This window comes from Meles meles, chromosome 2 (assembly GCF_922984935.1).
Source record: "Meles meles chromosome 2, mMelMel3.1 paternal haplotype, whole genome shotgun sequence".
NCBI lineage: Eukaryota > Metazoa > Chordata > Mammalia > Carnivora > Mustelidae > Meles > Meles meles.
This window is the reverse complement of record NC_060067.1, coordinates 69,088,617-69,108,369: the sequence shown is the minus strand read 5'-3', so window position 1 is coordinate 69,108,369 and position 19,753 is coordinate 69,088,617. Positions and strand designations below refer to the sequence as shown.

General features: G+C 43.1%; 1 protein-coding gene across 6 annotated transcripts in view; it reads left to right on the top strand.

Annotated features, from left to right (window-relative positions):
* NSD2 (nuclear receptor binding SET domain protein 2) overlaps positions 1-19,753 on the top strand; it is a 96,567-nt gene that overhangs the window by 11,401 nt on the left and 65,413 nt on the right. For 3 of the 6 annotated variants that reach the window (XM_045997584.1, XM_045997587.1, XM_045997589.1), the window contains exon 2: positions 2,054-2,126. The exons of 2 other annotated variants lie outside the window; for them this stretch is intronic. The gene's annotated coding sequence lies outside the window, so the exon portion shown is untranslated. Of the gene's footprint in view, positions 1-908; positions 1,049-2,053; positions 2,127-19,753 lie in introns of those variants that run through there. One more of the 6 variants, XM_045997586.1, reaches the window with a different exon arrangement.

The following is a 19,753-nucleotide window of genomic DNA, read 5'->3' as shown; positions in this document are numbered from 1 at the left end:
TTTTTTTTTTTTTTTAAGATTTTATTTATTTATTTGACAGAGAAAGAGATCACAAGTAGGCAGAGAGGCAGGCAGAGAGAGAGGAAGGGAAGCAGGCTCCCTGCTGAGCAGAGAGCCCGATGCGGGGCTTGATCCCAGGATCTTGAGATCATGACCTGAGCCAAAGGCAGAGGCTTTAACCCACTGAGCCACCCAGGCGCCCCAACCTACTCTTTTAGCTATTTCTTGTATCTATCTGTACTTTAGAAAAATGACTTGCTTATTTTGCTGACTTGAGAACTTTCTTTTTTTTTTAAGATTTTATTTATAAAAAAAAAGATTTTATTTATTTATTTGACAGAGATCACAAGTAGGCAGAGAGAGAGGAGGAAGCAGGCTCCTTGCTGAGCAGAGAGCCCCATGTGGGGCTCGATCCCAGAGCCCTGAGATCATGACCTGAGCTGAAGGCAGAGGCTTTAACCCACTGAGCCACCCAGGTGCCCCGAGAACTTTCTGATTTATATATATTGTGTGTCATGTTCATCATTGGGAGATAAGGATTTAACTTTCTTATTCCCCTGTCCTCCTGCTTCACCTTCCCTGCTTCCTCCCAACATTGTGGTATTTTGGTCCTCTCTTTCTTTTTTTTTTTTTTTTAATATTTTATTTATTTGACAGAGAGAAATCACAACTAGGCAGAGAGGCAGGCAGAGAGAGAGGAGGAAGCAGGCTCCCTGCGGAGCAGAGAGCCCGACGTGGGGCTTGATCCCAGGACCCTGGGATCATGACCTGAGCCAAAGGCAGAGGCTTTAACCCACTGAGCCACCCAGGCACCCCTGGTCCTCTCTTTCTACGTAATAAGCTATTACAGAACTCAGTGGCTGAAAACATAGCATTTACTGGTTTTGCATTCTGGACATAGTATGCCACAGTTATCTTGTTTCTGCTCTAGGGTCTGTTTCATTCATTTGGCTGGCACGCTGGTATTGGCTGTTGGCTGACTGCAGGCCTCAGTTCTCTCCAGAAGCCATGAAGCTGCTTGGGCTTCCTCACAGCATGGTGGAAGGAGGTGAGCCCTGCCAGTCCTTTCAAGGGATTGGCTGGCCCTGGTGTGGCATCGCTTTTGTCATGTTCTCTCAGGAAAAGCAGTCACAGGCCCAGGCCAGATGAAAGAGTGTGGAAACCTAGACATTTCTTTGTTGGGGTGGAGTGAGAGAGAATTTTTGACTGTCTTTAATCCACCACAGTTTTATAACAATTTCTGGTTTAAATGAATATTTACCAGCTATTATATTGTTCAGCTAAATCATACACTGTGAGTGATAATATTTATTTTCTTATATGACTTGTTGTTTTCCTAGTGGAAATAATCATGTTGTTTTTCTGTTTTCTTAGTTTTCCATGCATCTATTGGTAATTCAGTCCCAGGTTTTCTACATGAACCGTTTAAAAAGCCTTTTGTGATGGTCAGTTACACTCTGTCACTTGCATGTTTTTCTCTTGGTGACCTTGGAGCTGTTTGTCTTCCTGCTGCAGACTGGACTCCTCCATAGGCCTGTGGCACAGCTGCACATTATTTTTTATTTTTTATTTTTTCCTTTTTTTAAAAGATTAGTTTATTTATTTTAGTGACAGAGGAGGGAGGGGCAGAGGAAGAAAGAGAAAGAAACTCAAGCAGACTCTGTGTTGAGCACGGAGTTTGAGGCGGGATTGATCTCCCTGACCCTGAGTTGAGACCTGAGCTGAAACCAAGAGTTGGATGCTTAAATGACTGCACCGTCCAGGCGCCCCATAGCTGCCCATTCTTATCTTCTGAGGTGGACCCCCCCCCCCCCATTTCTTGGGTATCGTGTCTTTTATGATTTACTTTCATGTTTTGGTGATATATCTTCTGTTGGTTATCTTAGAATGTGTGGGAGGCAACATTTTTTGAGACTTAGCATGCCAAAACCATTTTCTTATATTGGTTGATAGCTTGGCAAGGTATATAATTTGGATTCAAAATAATTTTCTCAAAAATATGAATGCATTGCTTCAGTATTTTTGGGTTTTCCATGTGAATTTTCTCTTTTAGGGAAGCTGGTGCTTTCTGGGTCTCTCAGTCTTCACATGTGACCTGTTGTTTCCCCACCCCCACCCCAAACCAGGTGGGTCTCCTTTGCATTTTTTATGCTGACACTTGATGGGTCTTTTTGACTTTCTGATTCTGGGACATTTTGAGTTATTTCTTTCATAATTAAAAAAAATCTTTTTAAGATTTTCTTCATTTGAGAGAGAACACAAAGAGAGAAGCAGACTCCCTGCTGAGCAGGGACGTGGGCACCCTTATTGTCAAGATTAAAAAAAAAAATGGGGGTGGTGCCTGGGTGGATCAGTCAGTTAAGTGTCTCACTCTTGATTTTGGCTGAGGTCATGATCTCAGGGTCCTGGGATCGAGCTCCCAATCCGGCTTGGTGCTTGGCGTGTAGTCTGCTTGAGATTCTCTCTCTCCCCTTGACTTTCCCCCCACTTTCATGCTGCTCTCTCTCTCTCTCTCAATAAATAAATAAAATCTTTATTTTTATGTTTTTAAAATGTTTTATTTATTTGACAGAATGAGAGAGAGAGAGAGAGAACACAAGCAGGGGAAGTGGGAGAGGGAGAAGCAGTCTCCCTGGGGAGCAGAGAGCCCAACTCAGTCTCGATCCCAGAACCCTGGGATCATGACCTGAGTTGAAGGCAGATGCTTAACCAACTTAGCCACCCAGGCACTCCCCCAGTAACCTTTTATTTATTTATTTTTTAAAGATTTTGTTTATTTATTTGACAGAGATCACGAGTAGGCAGAGAGACAGGCAGAGAGAGAGGAAGGGAAGCAGGCTCCCCTCTGAGCAGAGAGCCCAAAGCGGGGCTCGATTCCAGGACCCTGAGATCACGACTGGGCCGAAGGCAGAGGCTTTAACCCACCGAGCCACCCAGGCGCCCCTATTTTTATTTTTTTAAAAGATATTTTATTTATTTGATAGAGAGCAAGAGAGGGAACACAAGCAGGGGGAGTGGGAGAGGGAGAAGCAGGCTTCCTGCTGAGCTGGGAGCCCAATACAGGGCCCAATGCCAGGACTTCGGGATCATGACCTGAGCCGAAGACAGATACTTAATGACTGAGCCTCCCAGATGCCTCAGTAACCTTTTAAAAAAAAAAAATTAATTCTGGTGTAGCTTACATACGGTGTTAACACTAATTTCAAGTGTATAGTATAAACTCTGTGTGGTAAGTATGCTTAAGATTTGCTTTCTTAGCAGGAGCCTGGGTGTCTCAGTGGGTTAAAGCCTTTGCCTTCGCTCAGGTCATAATCCCAGGATCCTGGGATCGAGTTCTGCATCGGGCTCTCTGCTCAGCAGGGAGCCTGATTCTCCGTCTCTCTCTGTCTGCCTCTCTGTCTACTTGTGATCTCTCTCTCTCTGTGTCAAATAAATAAATAAAATCTTAAAAAAAAAAGATTTGCTTTCTTAGCAAATTTCAAGTATGATACAGTATTATTAACTCTAGTCACCATGCTGTATATTTTATCTTTAGAACTTATGAATGAAAGTTTGTGTTCTTTGGCCATTGTCCTTGCATTTCCCCCAGCCCCTGGCATCTACTGTTCTACGTTTTTTATGAGCTTGACTTTGTCTTCTTTTATTCCTCTTTAGATTCCATATATAGGTGGGACCATGCAGTATTTGCCTTTGTCGTCTAGCTTATTTCAGTTAACATAATGTCTTCTGGGTTGCAAATGGCAGAATTTCCTTTTCTTTTTTTTTTTTTTTTAATTGGTTGAGTAATATTCCATTGCACGTATCTGCCGTATTTTCTTCACCCATCCACTGGTGGACACAGTAGTTGTCTGTTTTTTGTTTTTTTTTTTAAGATTTTATTTATTTGATGGATAGAGATAACAAGTAAGCAGAGAGGCAGGCAGAGAGAGAGGGGGAAGCAGGCTTCCTGCTGAGCAGAGAGCCTGATGCAAGGCTTGATCCCAGGACCATGAGATCATGACCTGGGCCAAAGGCCTAGTATTAACCCACTGAGCCACCAAGGCGCCCCACAGCGGTTGTCTTCATGCCTTGGCATAAATAATGCTGCAGAAAACAAAGGGATGCAGATATTTCTTTGAGATAGCAATTTTGTTTCTTTCAGAAAAATGCTTAGAAGTGGGGTTGGTGGATCATATGGTATTTCTGTTTTTAATTTTTTTTATATATTTTTTATTTATTTGACAGAGAGAAATCACAACTAGGCAGAGAGGCAGGCAGAGAGAGAGGAGGAAGCAGGTTCCCCGTGGAGCAGAGAGCCCGATGCGGGGCTCGATCCGAGGACCCTGGGATTATGACCCGAGCCGAAGGCAGAGGCTCAACCCACTGAGCCACCCAGGCGCCCCTGTTTTTAATTTTTTTTTAAAGATTTACTTAGAGAGGTAGAACATGGGTGCATGAGCGTATGAGTGGGGGGTGGGGCAGAGGAAGAGCATCCCCAGGCAGAGTCCTGACTGAACATAGAGCCTGACATGGGACTTGAACTCACAACCTATGAGATCATGACCTGAGCTGAAACCAAGAGTCAGATGCTCAACCAACTGAGCTGCCCAGTTTTTTGAGGAACCTCTGTACTGTTTTCATAGTGGCTGCACCCACTTACCTTCCCACCAACAGGGCACGAGGGTCCCTTTTCTCCAGGTCCTGGCCAACACCTGTTTCTTGTCTCTTTGATGAGGGTCATCCTGACGGTGGTGGGGGTGGTAAGGTGACTGGATTTGATTTGCATTTCCCTGATGATGATGGATGTTGAGGATCTTTTTAAGTACCTATTGGCCATCTGCATGTCTTCTTTGGGAAACTGTTCAGAGCTCTTTCATAATTTTAAAGTCTTCTGTTTCTTTTTGGAACTCTTATCATGTGGATGTATTGTCAGGATAATCTTCAGATTTTCTTTTTCTCTCCTATGTTTCTTCTTTCCTTTCTCTGCCTCTTTTCTTTCATCCTTACTCTTCCCTGTGCCTGCTTTCCTCCTTCCCCTCTTCTACTCCCTCCCTGCTCCCTCTCCTTTCTTCTCCTCCCTTCTCCCTTCCTGTCTCCCTCCTTCTGTCCTTCCTCCTCCTTTTGGCAAGACTGTAGGATGTCTTGTCTCTTTTTGTACCCTCAGCAGTTGTGGAATGCGACTATAGAGAGTGCTATAATTTTTAACTATTTTGGAAATATTTTTACATTTTCATAGTGTTCCTTTAAAATTTAAAGAAGAACTTAGATAATATATTCTCATGCTTCAGAATTAAAAAGTAGAGTGTACAGATCTCTCTACCACTTCATTCCTGAGCTGTCTCACTCACCTCCTTAGAGGCCACAGTGTAGCGAGAGGTAGACAGAGTGTACTTAAGTGGGAAGGAGGGAGTCTGATTTAACTACCAAGGGAATATACGTTGAGGTTTCTCTCCTTCCCAGCGTTATGTGTTCCTCTGAGTTCCTAGTTTTCTTTTTAAAATTCTTGTTTCTAAAAAAAAAAACAAAAAAAACAAAAAAACCCAAAAACCCATAAATAAATAAATAAAATTCTTGTTTTTCACAGTGAGGTTTCTCCAACGCCTGATTGCCCTCTTCAGCGAGGGCCTGTTGTTAAGATGGAGGTCCAGAAGCTGACAGAAGGTCTGTGGGTGGGGGGCTTCATTGAAGGCTGATTGGTCAGGACCCCACTGTCAGTCTCAGTAGGGGTCTCCCCCTGAGTCCTGGTAGGTCTGGCTGCCTCTTAGAATTAACTGCTGGACTTCCATGGAAACTAGCTGCTTTGAGCGCCCCTCCCCCGTGGGTTGTGACTCCCTGATGTGCCCTGTCCCTAATCTAAACTCCAGTCTTTGTGGGGCTGGGGCAGGGCTGGGGCAGGGCTGGTATTGCATGTTATCTGCACTTACCGTTTTTGTAGCAGATGCCACTGCTCTATTCAGTGAATTATCCTTAATGCTTTAAGTATATTTTAGAAGGAAAATAGGAAAATATTTTACAGGTAAGTGAGCAGTACAACTTAATGTTTAATATCTTTACCATTCAACAAAAATTTGATATTTAGAAAATTGAGATAAAATTCACATACCATAAAATTCAGCATTTAAGCCATTTTAAGGTTTATATTTCAGTGGGGCTTTTTTGCTTTTTTGTTTGCTCAGTATGTTCTCAGTGTTACACAACCATCACCACTGTCTAATTCTTGAATATTTTCATCATCCTACTATGAAGGCCCATACTCATTAGCAGTCCCTCCCTGTTCCCTCTCATCCCCCAGCTCCTGGCAGCCCCCGTGTACTTTTATGTCTCTGCAGATGTGCCTGTTCTGGACATTTCATAGAAACAGAATCCTATGATATGTGGCCTTTTGTGACTGGCTTCTCTCACTCCACATTCAGGAGTTCATTACTTTTTGTGGCTAAGTATTAACAATGTATCGGCAGAGCACATTTCTTTTATCAGTTTATCAGTTGCTGGATATTTGGGTTGTTTTTTGCTTTTATGAGTAGTGCTGCTGTGAAGATTTTTTTTTTTAAAGATTTTATTTATTAGAGCATGAGTCAGGAGGAGGGGCAGAGGGAGAGGGAGAAGTAGGCTCTCTGTTGAGCAGGGAGCCCAACACGGGACTTGATCCCAGGACCCCAGGATCATGACCTGAGCTGAAGGAAGATGCTTCACCAACTGAGCCACCCAGGCGCACTTGCTATGAAGATTCTTGTACAAGTTTTTGTATGAATACATGTTTTCAATTCTCTCTTGGGTAGATACCTAGGATTGGAATTGCTGGGTCATGGGAACTGTATGTTTAACTTTTTGAGGATCTGCTGGACTGTTTTCTACAGCAGCTATGCCATTTTTCATCCCCACTAGCAGTGTATGAGGGGCCCAAAGATTTGACCTATTACATTTAGAATATATAGAGTAAAAACCAGTAATGGGACCAAGGAAGATACCATAGGGAGAGAAGCAGCAGCGACAGGTAGGCCTGAGGATAATACAGAGACCTGCCTCTGGCTCTAAGCTTCTTTGCAGCCAAAACAAAACGAGAAACAGGTCAGTTTTAAAGTCCTTACTGTCCTCCATGCATTTCTGCAGGAGAAACGAAACTTTTCCTGTATATTCTAAATTCTGAATTCTGTATAATCTCTTTCATAAGGTAATTCTTATGATGGAGTCATGGAGTGGCTGGTGCCCTCAACTGTTGCTTTATGGTAAACTATTCTGATTTCATTGTTCTTCACATAGAGTTCTTTGATAGGAGGCTGAATGGAGGTCTTGTCATCCAGTGAAGGCAGGACCAAAATACATTCCAGGTGGGTGAGTGCGACATGTTAGAAGACAAGGGAACATTGAGGGAGGTGCATATATCCATGAAAATCTTATTTATATACTTGGGTTTTCCAGTTAAGTCTCTCTTCTGCCCTTAGACGAGTGACTCAAGAGCTTGGTCCCTCTTCTGGCTTGGTTCTGGTGACTGTCCTGAGGCTTCATTGTTGCCCCAGCATTAAGACCTCTCCACTGTGTCTCTCTGCTCAGTTGGATTCACAGAATAAACCCAGCGGGCTGCAGCCGAACATGCAAGCAATTGGGAGTGGGTGCGGTGGGGGGGCGGGGTGCAAATGAGCTTTGGACTCTGGAATTGTGACCTGCTTAGCTCTCTGGTCAAGGAAGGACATTCTTCCTGCCATCTTCTGCCCTTCCCCCCATCTTTCTCCTTCCTCTTTTCCCTAACTTCTATATCTGTATTGTGAAATCTCTCCGCTAGAATATTAGCTCCATAAGAATAAGAAATGTGCTTTATTTGCTGCTGCTGGTCTGGTATTCAGTAAATAGTTTTGAATGGTGATTGTTGTTTTCTGCGTAACCTTCCCCCTTTTTCTGAGAGCGGTGCCCCTTCCCTCCTCCTCTATTCCATGTGTCCCTGAAGAGGTGCCCAGCCGTCCCAGCTGTCCAGTTTGTCAGGTCATGTTAAATGTATTCTGTGAAATGTAAAGAGTTAATTACATAATACTTTAGAGTTTATTACAAACAGCAGAGATTACAAATGCTTAAACTCTCCACACTTGCTCCCCTTGGAAAGCCACCGGTAGCTCTCAGCAGCTAATTTTTGTTTTACCCTCCATCTTTTTCATTTGTCACTGTTTTGGTGTTTTCTTTCCTTCTTACAGTGATCACATGCTACTTTCCGTTATTGAAAGACATTTTGACAGGGAGAATGTTTTTGACCAAGAAAGCTCCCTCTCAGCACAGCATGCCTCTGAGGCTGCTTTGGTTCCTCTTGTGAGCTCCCCAACTCCAGCTCCTGCTCCTCTGTTGCCTTTGTCCATGTGGATTCACACTGGTTTTGTAATTCCTTTACTGTCATTTTAATTGGGATTTCTAGAAGGAGTATAGATGAATGTGAGAAAGGGAGCCTCACGTTCTTTTTAAATATAAAAATTGATAGGGGCGCCTGGGTGGCTCAGTGGTTTAGGCCACTGCCTTCGGCTCAGGTCATGATCTCAGGGTCCTGGGATCGAGTCCCGCATCGGGCTCTCTGCTCGGCAGGGAGCCTGCTTCCCTCTCACTCTCTCTGCTTGCCTCTCTGCCTACTTGTGATCTCTCTCTGTCAAATAAATAAATAAAATCTTTAAAAAAAATTGATAAAAATTGTTTTTATTTATTTATTTTTTATTCTTTAAAGATTTTATTTATTTATTTGACAGAGATCACAAGTAGGCAGAGAGGCAGGCAGAGAGAGAGAGGGAGAAGCAGGCTCCCTGCTGAGCAGAGAGCCCGATGCGGGGCTCTATCCCAGGATCTCGAGACAATGACCTGAGCCGAAGGCAGAGGCTCAACCCACTAAGCCACCCAGGCGCCCCTAAAAATTGTTTTTAGAATGACCACTCTCTCCTTACTTTTTGCATCCTGTTCTTCTGGGTTTATGTTCCTGCTACTGTGCTGCTTTCAGCATTTCTTTTGTTAAAGGGATCTGTATATTAAACTCCCTTTGTCTTGGTGTGTCTGAAAATATATTTGACCTCACATTTGAATGATAATTTCTTTTTTTTAATTATAATTTTTTTTAAGGTTTTATTTATTTCGTTGACAGAAACACAGCTAGAGAGGGAACCCAAGCAGGGGCAGAGGGAGAGGGAGAAGCAGGTTTCCCGCGGAACAGGGAGCCTGATGTGGGGCTCGATCCCAGGACCCCAGGATCATGACCTGAGCCAAAGACAGACGCTTAATGACTGAGCCACCCAGGTGTCCCTCTAATTTCCTTTTTTAAAAAAAGATAACTTATTTATTTATTAGAGAGAGACAGGGATAGAGGGAACATGAGCAGGGGCAGAGGGAAAGGGAGAAGTAGGCTTCTTGCCAAGCGGGGAGCCAGATGCGGGGCTTGATCCCAGGACTCTGGGATTGTGACCTGAGCTGAAGGCAGATGACTAAGCCACCCAGGCACCCTTGAACGATAATTTCAATGGAAAATTATTTTCCCTTAACACTTAACAGACTCCACCATGTACACCTCTCTGTTGAGGCAAACAAGGGTCTGAGCTATTGTTTCTCATGCTGAAGTCTGTCAGTTAGCTTATTCTTTATGGGTTTTAAGATTTTCTTTTTATCCTTCATGTTCTTTGGTTTCAACATGATGTATCTAAATAAATTTATCTTGCTCAGAACCCTGGGTGCTCTTTGAATCTGAATACATGATTTCCTTTCATCTCTGGAAAAATTTCCATCAGTACGCCTTTGAAATTGCCTTTCCCCCATCTTCTTTAGTCTCTCCCAGAACTCCATTGGAATGAAAGCTCCCTGGGGGCAGAGTATCATTTCTTTTTTGATGGCAACATATACATAACATGAAATTTACAATTTTAACCATTTTTAGGTGTGCAGTTCAGTGGTATTAAGTACATTTACACTACTGTGTAAGCATTACCACCATCCATCTGCAGAACCTTTTCATCTTCCCAAACTGAAATTCTGTCCTCATTAAACACTAACTCTCCATTCCTCCTCCGGTTCTCTTACAACCAGCATTCTACTTTTTGTTTCTATGAACTTGATTACTCTAGGTACTTCATATAGGTGGAATCATATAGTATTTTGTCCTTTTGCAACTGGCTTCTTTCACCTAGCATAATGTTTTCAAGGTGCATCCATGTTGTAGCATGTAGGAATTTATTACTCTCTAAGGCTGTAATTTCTTTTGTATGTATATACCATATTTTGTTGGTCCATTCCTCTGTTGATGGACACTTGGATTGCTTCCATCTTTTAGGTATTATGAATAATGCTGCTGTCTTTGTTGGAGTACAAATATGTTTGAGTCTCTGCTTTAAATTCTTTTGGATGGGCAAGATTAACTTTTTTGGAGAAGTTTTAGATTCACAGCAAGACTGAGGGGAAGGTTCAGAGATTTCCTGTATATCCTCTGCCCCCACATAAGCTTAGTGTCTCCTCTGTTCAACATTCTCCCCCAGAGTGGTACCTTTGCACAACTTACGAGGTATGGCATAATCCCCAAAGCTCATAGTTTACATCAGGGTTCACTTGTTGTACATTCTGTGGTTTTGGACAAATGTGTAATGACAGGTATCCATCATTGCAGTAACATACAGAGTAGTTCCTCTGCTATAAAAATCCTCTGTTCTGCCTTTTCATCCCTCTCTCCTAGCAACTATTGATCTTTTTACTGTTTCTATTGTTTTTTTGCCTTTTCTAGAATGTCGTAGAGTTGGAATCATGCAGTGTGTAGTTTTTTCTTAAATAATATGCTTTTAAAGTTCTTCCATGTCTTTTCATGGCTTGATAGCTCCTTTCTTCCTTCCTTCCTTTCTTTCTTTTTTTTTTTTTTAATAAAGATTTTATTTATTTACTTGAGAGAAAGAATGAGATCACGAGCATGGGGAAAGGGTAGAGGGAGAAGCAGAGTTCTCCACTGAGCAAGGAGCCCAATACAGGACTCAATCCCAGGACCCTGGGATCAAGACCCGAGCCGAAGGTAGAGGCTTTAACCCACTGAGCACCGGGGCGCCCCCCAGAAGATACTTTTTTAAATGAAGCACAGCTTATCAATTATTTCTTTCATGGATTGTGCCTTTAGTGTCATATATGAAAGGTCACTGCCAAACTCATGGTCATCTAGGTTTTCTTTTGTGTTATCTTCTAGAAGTTTTGTAGTTTTTTAGTTTCATATTTAGGGCTATGATCCATTTGGGGTTAATTTCTGTGAAGGTTGTAAGGTCTGTGTCTAGGTTCATTTTTTAAAAAGATTTTATTTATTTGTCAGAAGGAGAGAGAGAGAGAGAAAGCACAAACGGGGAGCAGCAGGCAGAGGGAGAAGCCGGCTCCCCGCTGAGCAAGGAGCCTGATAAAGGACTCGATCCCGGGACCCTGGGGTCCTGACCTGAGCCTTAGGCAGGAGCTTAATCAACTGAGTCACCCAGGTGTCCCTAGATTCATTTTTTAAAACGATTTATTTATTTGAGAGAGCAAGAGATAGAGGGCGTTGGGGGAGAGCAGAGGGAGAGGGAGACAAGCAGACTCCTCCCAGAGCATGGAGCCTGACCTGGGACTTGATCCCAGGACCCTGAGATCATGACCTAAGCAGATATCAAGAGTCGGATGCCCAACAAACTGAGCCACCCAGGCGTCCCTAGATTCACTTATTTTTTTGGCATGTGGATGTCCTGTTGTTCCAGCCCCATTTGTAGAAAGGCTGTCTTGGCTTCTTGTATTGTCTTTCCTCTTTTGTCAAAGATTGATTCACTATATTTATAAGGGTTTATTTCTGGTCTTTCTATTCTGTTGAACATTTATCTTTTAATTTTGCCAATGTGACACTACCTTTGTTAGAGTACCTTCTTCATAGTAAACCTAGAAGTCAGGTAGTGTCAGTTCTTCAACTTTGTTACTCTCCTTCAATACTCTGTTGGCTATTCTGAGTCTTTTGTTTCCCCATATAAACTTGAGAATCAGTTTGCTGATATCCACAAAAGAACTTCCTGGGATTTTGAGTGGGATTGCATTTAACCTATAGATCAAGTTGGGAAGAACTGATATCTTGCTAATACTGAGTCCTCCTATCCATGAGCGTGGATTTATTTGGTTCTTTAATTTTATTTATCAGAGTTTTGTAGTTTTTCTTCTATAGGTCTTGTACATATTTTGTTAGATCTGTTTCTGAGTATGTAATTTTTTGGAGTGCTAATGTGAGTGGTGGTTTTAATTTCTTTTTTTTTTTTTTAAGATTTTATTTATTTATTTGACGGACAGAGATCACAAGTAGGGAGAGAGGCAGGCATAAAGAGAGAGAGAGAGGAGGAAGCAGGCTCCCCGCCAAGCAGAGAGCCCGATGCGGGGCTCGATCCCAGGACGCTGGGATCATGACCTGAGCGAAAGGCAGAGGCTTAACCCACTGAGCCACCCAGGCGCCCCTTTAATTTCAAATTCTACTTGTTTAGTGCTGGTGTGTAGGGAAGTGATTAGCTTTTGTATATTAGCATGGTATCCTATAACCTCGCTATGAATACTTATTAGTTCCAGGAACTTTTCTGATTTTTTTTAGATTTTCTGCAGAGATGATCATGTCATCTGTGAACATAAGTTTTATATCTTTCTTCCCAATCTGTATACTTGTATTTCCTATTCTTCTTGTCTTTTTGCATTAGCTATGATGGCAGAATGTTTTTAATCCTCTTTTGTTCAGTGCTATAACCCCAGCACATAAGATTTCAGTGTTTGGCACATCATAGGCACTCTATAAATTTTTGAAAGAATGAAACATACATGTTGTATCTCTTAATCCCTCTTAAATATTTTTCATCTTTTTATCAGCTGTATGCTTTGGTAATTTGTTCACATTTATCTTCTAATTTATTAACTTATATGTAGCTGTGGTTATTCTGCTATATTCAACTCAGCTATTTTAATTTCGTTGCCCATTTTTCTTTTCCAAACCTGTAAATTATGAGAAAATTAATTTCATTTTCTTATTCTGTGGAAGGACACTCTTCCATATTATGCTATGCCTAGCTCCTTGGGTGTTCTTCCCTATTGGTGACAGGTTTGTGTGCTGTGTAATCTCTGTCGTATAGTTCACTTCAGCAGGGAGGTCTTCCACTCATACTCTGGGCTGTAGACACTCTCCCTGAGTGGTTTCCAGCTTGCCTTTGCAGGGCCCTATCAGCATCATTCATTCGGGACCCATTTTTACATCAATTTCTTGGCTCAGGATTTGAGGCATCACAGCCTCCGAGGCAGATTTCTCAAGAGTGATTCTGTCTCACCGGTCTTCTGGTGGCTATTTGCTGAGGACCCTGCCTTGTGCTTGCCACTGGCTTAGATGATGAAGGCACAGTGACAGTAGACATTCTGGTCTGCTCTGGGTGATGCCTGCTTTTCCTCTTCCACGTTTAGAACTATCCTATGAAATCAGTTGGTCCTCTGTCCGCAGCACGTGGAGTGTGGATGAGAGGGTGTTGTCATCTGCACAGTTGGTAAGCATTGGGGCCCAGATTACAGCAGAGGCAGTGGTGTCTACGTTGTGCCTCAAGCCACTCTAGCCAGCCACTCTCCATGCCCTTCTTACCTGCTGTAGGCTCCGTGTGGGGAGCCAGGAGGCTCTTGCTTCGCACTTTGGCTCTATATTCCATCTGCCAAGCCCAGCTCTGGAAGTGTGGAGTTCTGCCCCTGGCAATCTCTGCCCTATGAGGCCAATTGCTGTTTCCTTTTCATTTCTGGGCCTGGAGAACTGCTTTGAATTAGGTGATATAGCTAACTTTATTCTTTTAAAAGAATTTGACCACCTTCATCAGAAATCTCCTGTAATGTGTTAACATGGTGATGTAACATTAATAGAGGCCCTGATATTGAATCATAATTTTGGGGTAGACCCTCTTTGGTATCTTATTTTAGTGTAGTAATGTCTGGGTTTGATTTACTTCTGTTTTGTAATATTATTTATAGTTTTTTTTAGTGCTTATGATCCATAGCTCTTTTTTGGACTCATTTTTTCTGGTTTTGGTATAAGAGTTATGCCAGCCTTCTAAGTTTTCAGAAACTTTTCATTATTTCTGTCTTAGAGTAAAGGTTTTTTTTTGTTGTTGTTTGTTTGTTTTTTAATTTAAGTAATCTGTACTTAGTGTGGGAATTGAATGCGGGACCCCAAGGTCAAGAGTCACATGCTTCTCCACCTGAGCCAGCCAGGTGCCCCAGTGTTCTTGGAGTAACAGGAATGATATATTTGTGTGATGCATAATACATGGCAATTGAAAGGACAGCCCCACTCATATATATCAACATGGGAAAGTAAAGATACATTGATCAAGTTGCAGAGTGAAGGTGTAGTATGATAGCATTTATAGAAACACAAACCCTGTGAAACAATTCTGTTAGTGAATATAGACCATAGGCTGGAGGGATGCATGGTGAATTTGAGATGGGAATTGTCTCTGAGGGAGACTGAATGGAACTTATGCTTCAAGAGCAGGCTGACTTCATCTTTATTTGTTCACTCCTCAAACCCAGATCTCTGGGAGACAGTACGTGGGGCTAGACTGCTGCTGCCCCACTGCCTTCCAGCTTTATGGCTTAGGTGTCATAGTCCCTGCACCTGTGAAGTGGAATCTCAGCGCCTGCCTCACAGTGTTGTGAGAACACAAAACCCTGGCAAGCTGGCAAAGGCATTTTGTTGGTGGTAGGCAGTCTGAGGACCACACAGTAAACATTAAATACTTAATTCGTAGTTGCTGCTATCAGAAGTTCTCTACCCCCCCAACCCCCCATATAAAACAGACTTGAAGCAAATGTGGCAAAATGCTAGCATGCTGTCATTTTGGAGTGATGGATTTTATCCTGTTGTGCTTTGTACTTTTCTACACTGAAAAACTTAACTCCCTTCTCCAGCATACGAACAATTGCTAAGGGTAGCCAGCGAAATTCTCTGGGCTTTTCTTCTGTGGTTATTGGGCTTTTCAGGTTTTCTACCCCTTGGTTAGGTTTTGTGTTTTTCTTGAAATGCTAGACAAAGTATAAGATTTTCTAATTGATTGGCGTAACTTTGGTAACAGACTCTTGGGAAAGATAAAACTAAGTGGTCATTGACTTTCATGGCTATGGAGGCTAATCATCTCTGGAGGGCCCCGTGCCTTAAAGAGTTCTCCCAGGTAGAATCCGGGGAAATAAGCAGCCCACAGTCAGATTAGTAGGAAAAAGAGACAAAACACACAAAGAAAAAGCACCACAAATGAAAAAAAATAAAACCTAGTAGTAAAAACAGACTTGCAAAGTCTACATATTTAAGACAATTATATTTAATATATTTAAGGATTTAAACTTGAAAGTACCAACAGGAACAACCAACCTTTTTTTGTTGTTGTTAAGATTTTATTTTTATTTATTTGACAGAGAGAGAGATCACAAGTAAATAGAGAGGCAGGCAGAGAGAGAAGGGGAAGCAGGCTCCCCGCTGAGCGGAGTGCCCAATGTGGAGCTCAATCCCAGGATCCTGAGATCATGACCTGAACCGAAGGCAGAGGCTTAACCCACTGAGCCACCCAGGCTCCCCAGGAACAACCAATCTTGAAAAGTGTGGTTCACACACAGGTTGTGATTCACATGAACCTGGGCTTGGGATCAAATCCTGACCCCATGACTTATAGCCTTGTGACCCTGGGTATATTCTAAGAGAAGCCAGAAACCGGAATTTTTGTGTGAAACGTTCCAAGCTTTAACTCTTGGCAGCTAAACTCTTATCTCTTAGCTCTACTTCTTAGCATTATTATTATTATTTTTTAAGATTTTATTTATGTATCTGGCAGAGAGGCAGGCAGGGAGAAGGGGGAAGCAGGCTCCCTGCCGAGCAGAGAGCCCGATGTGGGGCTCGATCCCAGGACCCTGAGATCACAACCCGAGCCGAAGGCAGAGGCCTAACCCACTGAGCCACCCAGGCCCCTTAGCATTATTTTCTTAGCAGCTACCCTAACTAAGATTGCAGTTTGCACACGTAACTCATCATGCTCTACTTAGAGTTATTACACTATTCACTGAAATGTAAGATTCTTGCAACTGTCTAGATTTATTTACTTCCTTTCCCATGCTACAGTTGTCATATATATTGTAACAAGTTATAGTTCCCATAATCTTATAAATTTTGCTTTAGTTACGTGAATTTTAAACTTAAGAACAAATACTTTTTTTTTTTTAAAGATTTTATTTATTTATTTGACAGATCACAAGTAGGCAGAGAGGCAGCCAGAGGGGGAGGGGGAAGCAGTCTCCCTGCTGAGCAGAGAACCCAGTGTGGGGCTCAAGCCCAGAACCCTGAGATCATGACCTGAACTGAAGACAGAGGCTTAACCTACTGAGCCACCCAGGTGCCCCAACAAATAGTCTTTTATGTTTACCAGTATATTCAACATTTCTGGTACCTTCCATTTCTTCTTAAAGATCCAGGTTTCAGTCTGATCTTATTTCTCTTCACCCTGAAGAAATTCCTTTAGTATCTCTTGTATAGATCTGCTGTTAACTTTAAATAGTTTGTATTTCTTTTAAAATAGCATTTTGGGGTGCCTGGGTGGCTCAGTGTGTTAAAGCCTCTGCCTTCGGCTCAGGTCATGATCCCAGGGTCCTGGGATCAAGCCCCGCATCGGGCTCTCTGCTCAGCAGGGAGCCTGCTTCCCTTCCTCTTCTCTCTGCCTGCCTCTGCCTACTTGTGATCTCCATCTGTCAAATAAATAAATAAAATCTTAAAAAATAAATAGCATTTTGCTGGGGTGCTTGGGTGGCTCAGTCATTTAAGCATCTGACTTCGGCTCAGGTCATGATCTTGGGGTCCTAGGATAAAACCCCATGTTGGGTTCCCCATTCAACGGGGAGTCTGTTTCATCCTCTTTCTTGGCCTCTTCCCCTGCTCATGCCCTCTCTGTCTCTCTCAAATAAGTAAAATCTTAAAAAAAAATGTATTTTGGGCACCTGGGTGGCTCAGTTGGTTAAACGACTGCCTTCGGCTCATGTCATGATCCCGGGGTCCTGGGATCGAGTCCCACATCGAGCTCCCCCTGCTCTGTGGGGAGCCTGCTTCTCCCTCCTGCCTGCTACTCCCCATCTTGTGCTCTCTCTCTCTGTGTGTCAAATAAATAAATCTTTTTTTTTTTTAAGATTATTTATTTATTTGACAGACAGAGATCACAAGTAGGCAGAGAGAGGCAGGCAGAGAGAGAGGAGGAAGCAGGCTTCCTGCTGAGCAGAAAGCCTGACGCGGGGCTTGATTCCAGGACCCTGGGGTCATGACCTGAGCCGAAGGCAGAGGCTTTAATCCACTGAGCCACCCAGGTGCCCCGTCTTAAGTATTTTTTTTTTTTTTAGATTTTATTTATTTATTTATTTATTTATTTTTAAAAGATTTTATTTATTTATTTGACAGAGAGATCACACGTAGGCAGAGAGGCACGCAGAGGGAGAGAGAGGAAGGGAAGCAGGCTCCCCCGCGGAGCAGAGAGCCCAATGCGGGGCTCGATCCCAGGACCCTGAGATCATGACCCGAGCCGAAGGCAGAGGCTTTAACCCACTGAGCCACCCAGGTGCTCCCGTCTTAAGTATTTTCAAGTGTATTGTTAAGTGGTAGTAAGTACATTCACATTGTTATGCTGCCGTTCCCACAATCTATCCCCACAACTCTTTGTCTTGTGAATCTGAAACTCTTACACCTCTCAAACACTAACTTCCTATTCCTCCTTGTTCCCCAACCCTGGCCACTGGTTCCCACCATCTACCTTCTGTCTCCATAGACCTGCCTCCTCTAGGGACCTCATGTAAGTAGAATCATCAGTATTTGGCCCTGGTGTCTGGCTTCCTCCACTGAGTACAGTGTCTTCTAGGTACCTCCATGTGGTGGCTGATGTCAGAGTCCCCTTCCTGTTTAAGGCTGAGCAACATTCCATCCTGTGGATGGACGCCGTTTTGCTTCTCCATTCATTGGTTGATAGATACTTGGGTGCTTTCCTGTCTTAGCTGCTCTGAATCATGCTACAGTGAACATGGGTGTGCAAACACTTCTTGGAGACCCTGCTTTCAGTTCTTTGGGTACATACCCAGCTGTGGAATTGCTGGGTCATAGGGTAGTTCTATTTTTAATTTTGTGAGGGACTTCCATTCTATTTTCCGCGGCGGCTGCACCATTTTGCACTCCCACCAACACTGCACAGGGTTCTAATTTCTCCATATCCTCACCAACACTGGTTATTTCATGGTTTTTTTGAGAGTAGCCATCCTACTGGATGTGAGGTAGGATCTCATTGTGGTTTTGATCTTAAAGTGGTGTTTTAGTTTGTTTTTTTTGTTCAGCAGCTGGAGTCTTGTTTCAGTTATTTTATAAATTGGGCTACTTGGACTCTATCACATATATGTGTCAGCCTGGAATTTGGACATGGTTTATATGCAGAATTTGGGGCTCCTCTTCAATGGCTCTCTTCTTTTAGAAGTTGTACTTCTTTGTTGTTTTTGTTGTTAAAGATTTTATTTATTTACTTGAGATAGAAAGAGAGGGAGAGAGAGCATGAGCAGGGATATAAAGGGGGAGGGAGAAGCAGGCTCCCCGCTGAGGGAGCCTGACATGGGGCTCTGTCTCAGGACCCCAGGATCATGACCTGAGCCAAAGGCAGACTCTGAGCCGACTGAACCACCCAGGCGCCCTTAGAAGTTTTACTTCTTGTACAACTGTTCCCATTGCCTCAAACTTTCTTTAAGAACAAAACTGAAAGCCAGGATGTTCTGGCACTGCTCCTTTCTTCCAGGAACTGCCTCCCATTTCTTTTCTTCCTGCTTTTGGTCTTTGTGTCTTCAGGTAGTTATTTTTTATATTTTTGCCCAGTTAATCTGACATGAGCTGGAATAATTTACTTTAAAAAAATACTGTGTGAGTGAAAGCACGTGCTCTTCTACGTGTTCTGGTGCTAGAAGGCGTCTAGTGTGTGTGAAGCTAAACCGGAACTTGGGCTGTTGAGTTTGCTCTTTCTTCCTGTGTCTCCACTGAGGTCTGTGTGGAAACTGCAGGTCTACAGTCTGGCCCCCATTGCTGCACTTGAGCTTTCTCCGCCTCCACACTCTTGGCATTTTCAGCCAGGTAATTCGTTGTTGTGGGGGCTGACCTGTGTGTAACAGGCTTCTTGACCCTTCCAGTAGATGTCAGTAGCAGCTCCCCAGAAGTAATAATCAGAAAATGTTTCCAGACAGTGCTAAGTGTCCCTGGGGAGCAGAGTCTTCCACAGCTGAGAAGTGCTGCTGTACATGTGTGCATCTCTCTGCTCTGTACTCTCAGCTTCTCGCTGGTGTCCAGTGCTGCTGGTGCTGCCTTCTGGGAGGGGTCTCCTTGGCCATCCTAGTACAGTGTTGGTGAATGTATTTCCAGCTGGAATGGGTGCCTGCCTGTTCCTTGTTCCTAGCTGAACTTTGGGTTTTGGTGCCTTCACTGGGTGTCCCCAAGTAGGCACTAAAGTTATACAGTAAAGCCCCTGATTATCCCATGTAGCCCGAGGGGTCTTCCTTCTGCCCTTAGGCCTCAAGCGGCCAGCAGGGCACATTGCAAGTAGTGCACGTTATAACTCAGCAGTGTTGACCTGGCTAGTTAATCTTCAGAAGATAGCTAAATAAAATTTGCCATTACTACAGTACTTCTTGTCATAGCATTTAATTTTGGACCTGGGCCAGGAAGGGGGTGGACAACGGAGGTTAGCCTGAGCATAAATCAGAACTGACTTGGGCTGTTTTCTCA